Source organism: Galeopterus variegatus, unplaced genomic scaffold, assembly GCF_000696425.1.
Source record: "Galeopterus variegatus unplaced genomic scaffold, G_variegatus-3.0.2 Scaffold1911, whole genome shotgun sequence".
Classification (NCBI taxonomy): domain Eukaryota; kingdom Metazoa; phylum Chordata; class Mammalia; order Dermoptera; family Cynocephalidae; genus Galeopterus; species Galeopterus variegatus.
The window spans coordinates 128,675-136,793 of record NW_007728022.1 but is presented as its reverse complement, the minus strand read 5'-3'; the positions used below and the strand labels follow the sequence as shown (position 1 = coordinate 136,793).

At 40.6% G+C, this 8,119-nt stretch overlaps 1 pseudogene; it reads left to right on the top strand.

Annotated features, from left to right (window-relative positions):
• Positions 1 to 226: 226 nt before the first annotated feature.
• On the top strand, positions 227 to 5,134 carry LOC103596002 (annotated as a pseudogene).
• Positions 5,135 to 8,119: the final 2,985 nt, after the last annotated feature.

Here is an 8,119-nt window from a genome sequence, read left to right as displayed (position 1 = left end):
ATCTTATGGAACCACCTTAGTATATGTGGTCTGTTGCTGACTGAAATGTCATTAAGCAGAGCATGACTGTATAAGAGTTAGAACGGTCAAAGGATATGGCCGTATGTCGATTGCTGAAGATCATTAAAAATGAGTTGTATAGGAAGAGAAACCAAACCGAAACAAAACAAAAAAACAACTGTGTGCTGTGTGGGTTGACCACAGGCTTGGTAAACACAGTGAGACTATGGACGAAATTATTGGCAGAGAAGAAAGTAGTAAATCATACACCCAGTTCTTTGTGGTTTGTGCAGGATTGATTTGGAATGTTGGTGTAAGAATAGGAAGAAGGGTAAGTAATGGACATGAGATGGCTGCCACTTTTCTGGTTTGGAAGTCAAAGCAAATGATGACCAAACATCTGTTCTGCAGGGCATCTGGGGATTCTGAGAATGGAAAATTCCCCTCTGTGGACTGCACTTGTTGAGATACAAATCTGTATAAGACCAAGTCAAAATAAGGACTCTATGGAGGGAAGTGTGAATGGAGAAGAGGTGGTTGTTGCCTTTCAGGAAAGGAAGATTCCATCAGTGACAGGAAAATGCTTCCAGGGTCAAAAAACTTAGAATCTAGATAAAAGAAAAATTAAGGAGAAATGTGTCCAGGGTCCAGGACATGGCAGATGCTGAATCTGGCATCTTTTATTTTTATGTGACCTACTATGGGAAGTGGTATTTGACCATGTATTTTAGATCCCTCCTGGTATTCCTCTGTTTTCTTTATTTTCCAACTAGGCTAGCAGTTCTTAATCTCATTACTTTAATGATCTGATTACCATAATAATCTGATGAAGACTGTGGGTACTCTCACTAGCTACATAAAAATAGGCATTTTATATGTAAAACATTGAATGCAATTTTTATAGATGCCTGGAGTATATCTTTGCCCCAAACCTCTGCCTACATTTATGTTCTAGCCTATTAACCTTTTTAGGCCTGTATCATTCATTTATGTTTCCCAAGTGTGCAGCATAGCGTCTGCATATTATGTGGTTCTATTCATGTTTTATTCACAAACCAAGCTGCAAATCAGTATTGCCAGCCAAGTCCTGTGCTAGAACCAGATTTCTCATTTCCACAAGTAAGTGATAATACATTTGTATTATTTAGGTAATTTTGTACTTGTATTTTTATGTGAGATATGTCTACATAATTTTATTTATGAGGTAAATATATGTGAAGGTTGATCTTACGAGCTGGTTACTTTACACTCCTAAAAATGACAGAGATCTTGATGCCTTTGCCCCAGCACAGCAACATGACCTTCCCCAAAGCTTTCCTCCCTATTTTGGGGGTTCACTGATTTCCTTTTCATTTCTGCAGGCACTTGGTTTTGCCTTCAATATTTCCCATCTCCAGCTGTTACTTTCCCAGCTACTTCGATATGCTTTTCATTTTATATGGCCAATGCTTTGAAAAATGTTACCTTTCTTAGGAGTATAATCCAATGTGGACACCTTTGAGTAAATTCTGTCTATCAACCCAAGGTGCTCCCCCATGAATTCCACTACTGTTTATTGTTTTATTAAATGAAGGTATCCATTACAATAGATAATAATCATTCTGAAAGTCAATTGATGCTTTAACACTTTGCAGTCTGCTTGTTTGGGATGAAGAGAGGACAAGTAATGATTCGTTGCTCAGAACAATATGCAAGGAACTATACTTCAAAAAGTTTGTGGGAAAATGAAATTAAGAGGTAATATGAATCTTTGCATGAACTTTTTGATTTCCCCTTGTATGAAGGGCCATAAAAATAATATAAAATTTTTAATATATCTCTTCTGTGCAATGTGATCACATAATTATTCATTTAAAATTGAAATGAAGAACTATTGCCATTTATTCCAAGTCAACATGTGTAAATCAAGATTCCCTCATCCAAACAAGATATATGTTCACCATTCCATTAAGACCCTTTTGTTTGAAATTTATTGTGGACATGTTCACAAATAGACATATATTTAGAGAACAGTTTAATGAATCCATTTGCCCTTCGGGTTCAGTAACTATCAACCTGTGGCCAATTGTCATTCTTTTGTACACCCACAGTCTGACTGTGCCTCACCAGTATGTAAGAGCAAATCCTGTGCAGTATGTTGAGTCATGTCTTTAGGCAAACACTAATCCCTTTGAACCTACTCCCTGCTCTTTTTCCTCCATCCTGGCCCACTTATAATGCCAGCTGTCTCTTTTTCTTTCAGTTCTGTGTTCTGACTGATTGACTCTGCCTGAAGACAGACAGCTGAAGATCAATGCTGTATACACCCAACTCAAAGGGAGCAGAAAGATCAGCAGAGACTCCGGCACCCCCGTCTTTCACTCTTATCAACAGCTCCATCATGGTGGCTCCATAATAGCTGTGGGTGAGGCCCTGGCACCTGTGGGGATCATTCTTTTCCTGCTCTGGCTGGGTGTATTTCTGCTCCTATTCAGATGGTGCAAGATTGGCACTCTCAGCCTCTCANCCACTACATATTTAAAATGTAATATCTTGGATATCCTTTGTGAGAGAGTTCAGTGTGCAAATGTGACAGAAATTCCTCTTTTGAAAGATCATTCTGCTCTGCATTGGACTCGCATCAATGGTGTCACCTGCTGGAGTACCAACTACCATTTTGGCATGACCATACCTGATATAGGTGATGTGAAAGGTGGCACAGAGTGTGGTGCAGAACACGTGTGCATCCGCAGGCGGTGTGTTCCTATGTCACTTTGGAACAGTTCTTGTTCACCTGAGACCTGCAATATGAGAGGGGTCTGCAACAATAAACATCACTGCCACTGCAGCTCTGAATGGGACCCCTCCCCTGACAGCCAGCAGTGGAGGTAGTGCTGATAGTGGCCCACCCTCTCGGAGAAAAGTGGAACCTGAAAGGAAGGTGCCCAAGAGGAGCTACCTGATGATGCCACTTTGGATTCCTGTTTTGCTTTCTTTTCTCTGTGTTACTTTTGCTTTGCTGAATGCACAAAATTCAAGTGATGAAGATGAGCAAAATGTTCAAAATTCGCCTCAGAAAGAACAGCAAAATGCTCAACCTTCACCTGATGAAAAAGTGAGAAATATTCACCTCAAAACATAAATAAAAATATTCCAACTTAACCTAAGAAAAAAACAGGAAAAAAATTTTTACAATTTCAGAGCATAAGCCCAATTCTTAATGAAATTTCTCCTTTATTAACTTTTAGTGTATTGGCAATAGAAATGTTATTGCATGTGTCAGAGACTTTTGACAAAAGCTCGGGGATCTATTATGTTTCAGGATCATGAACGTGAGCCATTAAGTAAAGGGAATTCCCAGCATATTCCTACCTTTCATTATTATAAGCAGTGTTAGTGGTTTATTTTCATGGAGTTAGTCTCTTTGTGTTTCCTGAGCAAAGGCACAGCTCATGGCTGGGGTGTGTGTGTGTTTTAATTTGCTGTCCCTCAACTCCAACCTCCTTACCCTTTTTGCTCTGCTCTGTCACATGGGGAATGGGAATCTTCACGTTGCATTTCTTCTTTGNTAAGAGAAGGAAAAAAAGCACAACAGTCGAAGCTTCAAGAGAGTGAAAATTCCACTCTGATGTGAAGCTATCAGCCCTATGAGGGCTGGTCAACCTACAAATGGATTATTGAAATGACAGTGGTGTTGAACAATGAAAAATTTCTTTCTCAGCTGTGTAAAACTACGTACTTGGTATTGTCCATGAAGTAAATATCCCTTATAAATCAGTGGAGCTGGACGTGTGTACATCTGTCATTGCAATCTGGAGTAACAGAAACTACATGGAAGGAGTTGGTATATTTTGTTGCTTTTCTTCATTTTGTAATTGGAAGAAAGGGAACCTTAATACCTGCCTTCATCATAATGCTGCACATTTTTCTGTGAGGTGCAAATTTACTAGATTTATCTGCATAGGCAATCTTGCGACAGTGTGTAATTACAAATCACATTGTGCAGTTAATACATACATGTCCAACACATTTTATTTTGCAATAATTGTGTAACATGAAGTTGGTTATAATTCAGGTATTGCTCCTGATACTGACACCTGTAAATGAACCAAGGAGAAGTGCATAATGTTTTCAGAAAGAAAGAAAACAGATTAATTCAGCAAATGCAGTTTTTCCTTCCTCTGAACCACTGTATATAAAAACTATGTGCACTTGGGAAAAAAACCAGAAGACATCTTTGTGCTAAAGCCATGTGAGAATGGTGTGGTGGAAGGACAGCAGTGTGACTGTGGATCCTTAAAACTGTGCACAGAAGGTCTGTGCTGTGACAAACTGCACTCTGAAGCCTGGGGCTGCTTGTGCTTTTGGGCTTTGCTGCAAAGACTGCCAGTTCATGCCATCGGGCACAGTCTGTAGAGAAAAGGACAATGTGATCTTCCAGAGTGGTGCAATGGAATTTCCTGTAGCTGTCTGGCAGATGTGCATGTGCAGGTATCTGTTGCATGGGTGGTGGCTACTGCTACGAAAAGAGATGTCACATCTGTGATGATGAGTGTGAGCAAATTTTTGGCAAAAAGTTGGGAAAACATATGAGAATTGCTACAGAGAAATGAACACCCATGGCAACTGTATTGATCACTGTAATTTTAATGCCACTACATATTTAAAATGTAATATCTTGGATATCCTTTGTGAGAGAGTTCAGTGTGCAAACGTGACAAAAATTCCTCTTTTGAAAGATCATTCTGCTGTGCATTGGACTCGCATCAATGGTGTCACCTGCTGGAGTACCGACTATCATTTTGGGATGACCATACCTGATATAGGTGATGTGAAAGCTGGCACAGAGTGTGGTGCAGAGCATGTGTGCATCCGCAGGCGGTGTGTTCCTATGTCACTTTGGAACAGTTCTTGTTCACCTGAGACCTGCAATATGAGGGGGGTCCGCAACAATAAACATCACTGCCACTGCAGCTCTGAGTGGGACCCCCCTGACTGCCTGACAGCTGGCAATGGAGGTAGTGTTGATAGTGGCCCACCCCCTCGGAGAAAAGTGGAACCTGAAGGGAAGGTGCCCAAGAGGAGCTACCTGATGATGCTACTTTGGATTCCTGTTTTGCTCTTGCTTTTCTCTGTGTTACTTTTGCTTTGCTGAATGCACAAAATTCAAGTGATGAAGATGAGCAAAATGTTCAAAATTCACCTCAGAAAGAACAGCAAAATGCTTAACCTTCACCTGATGAAAAAGTGAGAAATATTCATCTCAAAACATAAATAAAAATATTCCAACTTAACCTAAGAAAAAAACAGGAAATTTTTTTTTTTACAATTTCAGAGCATAAACCCAGTTCTTAATGAAATTTCTCCTGTATTAACTTTTAGTGTATTGGCAATAGAAATGTTATTGCATGTGTCAGAGACTTGTGACAAAAGCTCAGGGATCTATTATGTTTCAGGATCATGAACGTGAACCATTAAGTAAAGGGAATTCACAGCATATTCCTACCTTTCATTATTGTAAGCAGCGTTAGTGGTTTATTTTCATGGAGTTAGTCTCTTTGTGTTTCCTGAGCAAAGGCACAGCTCATGGCTGGGGTGTGTGTGTTTTAATTTGTTGTCCCTCAACTCCAACCACTTTCCCCTTTTTGCTCTGCTCTGTCACATGGGGAATGGGAATCTTCACGTTGCATTTCTTCTTTGTCAGTCCTCTCTGTGTGTTTCTGCCAATAGAGGAGCTAGAGGGAGACTGGAGACCTAGAGAACGGTCTGAGTGCTGTTGATGTCACTGTGGCCTCAGTACCAGCTTGCACCTCGGCAGCAGCAGTAGCTTTCACTCTGCACATTATTACTCTATGTAGTTAGTAATTCCTGGAACCAACAGTACTGTCAGCCCAGAGATGCCAGCACAGCCACCAAGCAACTTATCCTCGCAGTTCTGAGTCCCAGGTCTTCGAGCCTCCACCTAATTCCAGAGGCTCCAGCATCACAGTGGCTGTACCCTGTCCTCAGAGGTGTTCCTACAACCATGGCACCTATTCCAAAGCTCTAGGTTAGAAACCCCCAACCTCTCCCCTTTGATCTCCAGTCCTAGTAGTGATAGCCATATCTTATCATTAGCTCTCATGGATATCTTGATGGTGTGGTTTCTCATTCTGTGACTGAACTATTGGAGTGATACAGTGCTTACTGTAGTACAATAGAGAACAGAGGAAGGAGTCATACATTAGAGCTTTTGAAGTTTTTTTTTTTTTTTTTCCTTTTTTTGTCTTTTTTCATGTCCGGTAACGGATCTCAACCCTCAGTGTCGCGCCCCTACCAGACCAGGACCGGCAGCGGGATCGCAACCCTTGGTGCGGTGCTGCGTCCGCACCTCGCTCAGCCAGTGAGCGGGAACCGATCTGTATGTGGGATCCGAACCCTCGGCGGGAGCGCCACCGTGCTCTCAAGTGGCACACTGCAGCAGTGTGCCACCGGGCCGGCCTAGAGCTTTTGAAGTTTTGACCCTACTGCCCTTTTCCTGTATTGGGGAAATGTTTTAAACTTGGTAGAATTTCTTCAAAATCTGTGAAGAGAGAGAACAGTAACACTTACCACTCAACTTCTTTTTCACTTTGATTATAATGTAGGATAAGAAAGATACAATTCTATGGAAAATCCTGATTAAAGTGTAAATTCCATATTTTAAGGGCTTCAGAGAGGTGTGGAAGCATGGAAGACTGGATGAACTAAAATCTCAGGCATGGAAATAATTCTGAAGTGTGTTGACTATTCCAGCCAGTTTCTCCTCTGGAGCTGACACTGGGTGTGAATTGTGGATTAGGCTTGGCCCAGTTGGAGGACCTCTGCTGAGAGCAGGAGAAACCAGCAGTCCCCTTAGTTACTACACAGGACTAGATTCATAAATTAGACATTTGAGGGCCTTAATTCATAATCATTTTTCTCCAAGTCACATTTTCTGAATTTGGGGGCTTTGTGGGATGCTGGTGAGCTAGTCTGAAATTTCTGAAAAGGCATAGCATCCTAAAATCATGGTATATTTTAGACATAAGACATAGTAAAAGGTGGCTTGACTCAAGCACATGTGCTGTCTTTCTGTTAGGATGCTTTTTGTTAAGACACTTATCTGATTTTGAAATTGCATGTGGCTAGAGGCTGGAGAACTAGGTTGTGATATAGATTAATCCTTATAGTCTTTCAGAGCTGAGGAGATAGAATCCCAGTTGAAAGTCTAACTGGTACAGACCTGAGCAATGTAAGTGATGGAGTATTAGTCCAAGATTTACTAAAAATGCATTTACTTCTGGCCTAGTTTAATCCACAATGGATTTCAGTAATTGACTCCTCAGTTTATTGTTCTGAAGAGAAAATAGGGAGACATTTCTCATGGAGCCAGTTGGAGCATCTCTCTCTCTCTCTTTTTATACACAGTTACCTGCATATGATAAAACATTTCCATACACACTAAAGTAAAAAAAAAATGACCTAGTTTTAGAGAATAAAATAAAAGTAGGAATGAAACAAAAGAAGAAACCATAAGGGTCAAGATAATCCAGACAGTGGAGCATGAGTGAGTGAAAAAAATGACTATGATTAAAANCCTGAGACAGCCATGCCAGAACAGGCAGGTGTCAGGGGACCTCCAGCCTAGGCTAGTCCCCATTGCCCAGAATTGGCCATCCCTTCAGGATCCAGGCCAGCCTACAGGGTGGAATGAGTGGACCATGACACTGCCAGACACAAGGACTAAACACAAAAGGAAAGATACCAGAAATATGAAAAATCAAGAAAGTACATAACCACCAAAGGAAAATAATAACTCTCAAACTCTAGACCTTGTAGAACAGGAAGTCCTTGAAATGACTGACAAGGACTTGCTCAAAATGTTTGAGCAACAATTCTAAGGAAACTAAATGAGATATAAGAACACTCACTCAGACAACACAATAAAATGAAAAAACTATATACAGAAGAAATGTACAAAGAAATCAATGCTCCGAAAAAGAATGTACCAGAGCTTGTGGATCTGAAGGATTCATTCAATGAAATAAAAAACACAACAAAGAGTCTAACCAGCAGACTTGAACAAGCAGAAGAGAGAATTTCTGACCTTGAAGACAAACTGTTTGAACTAACACAGGCA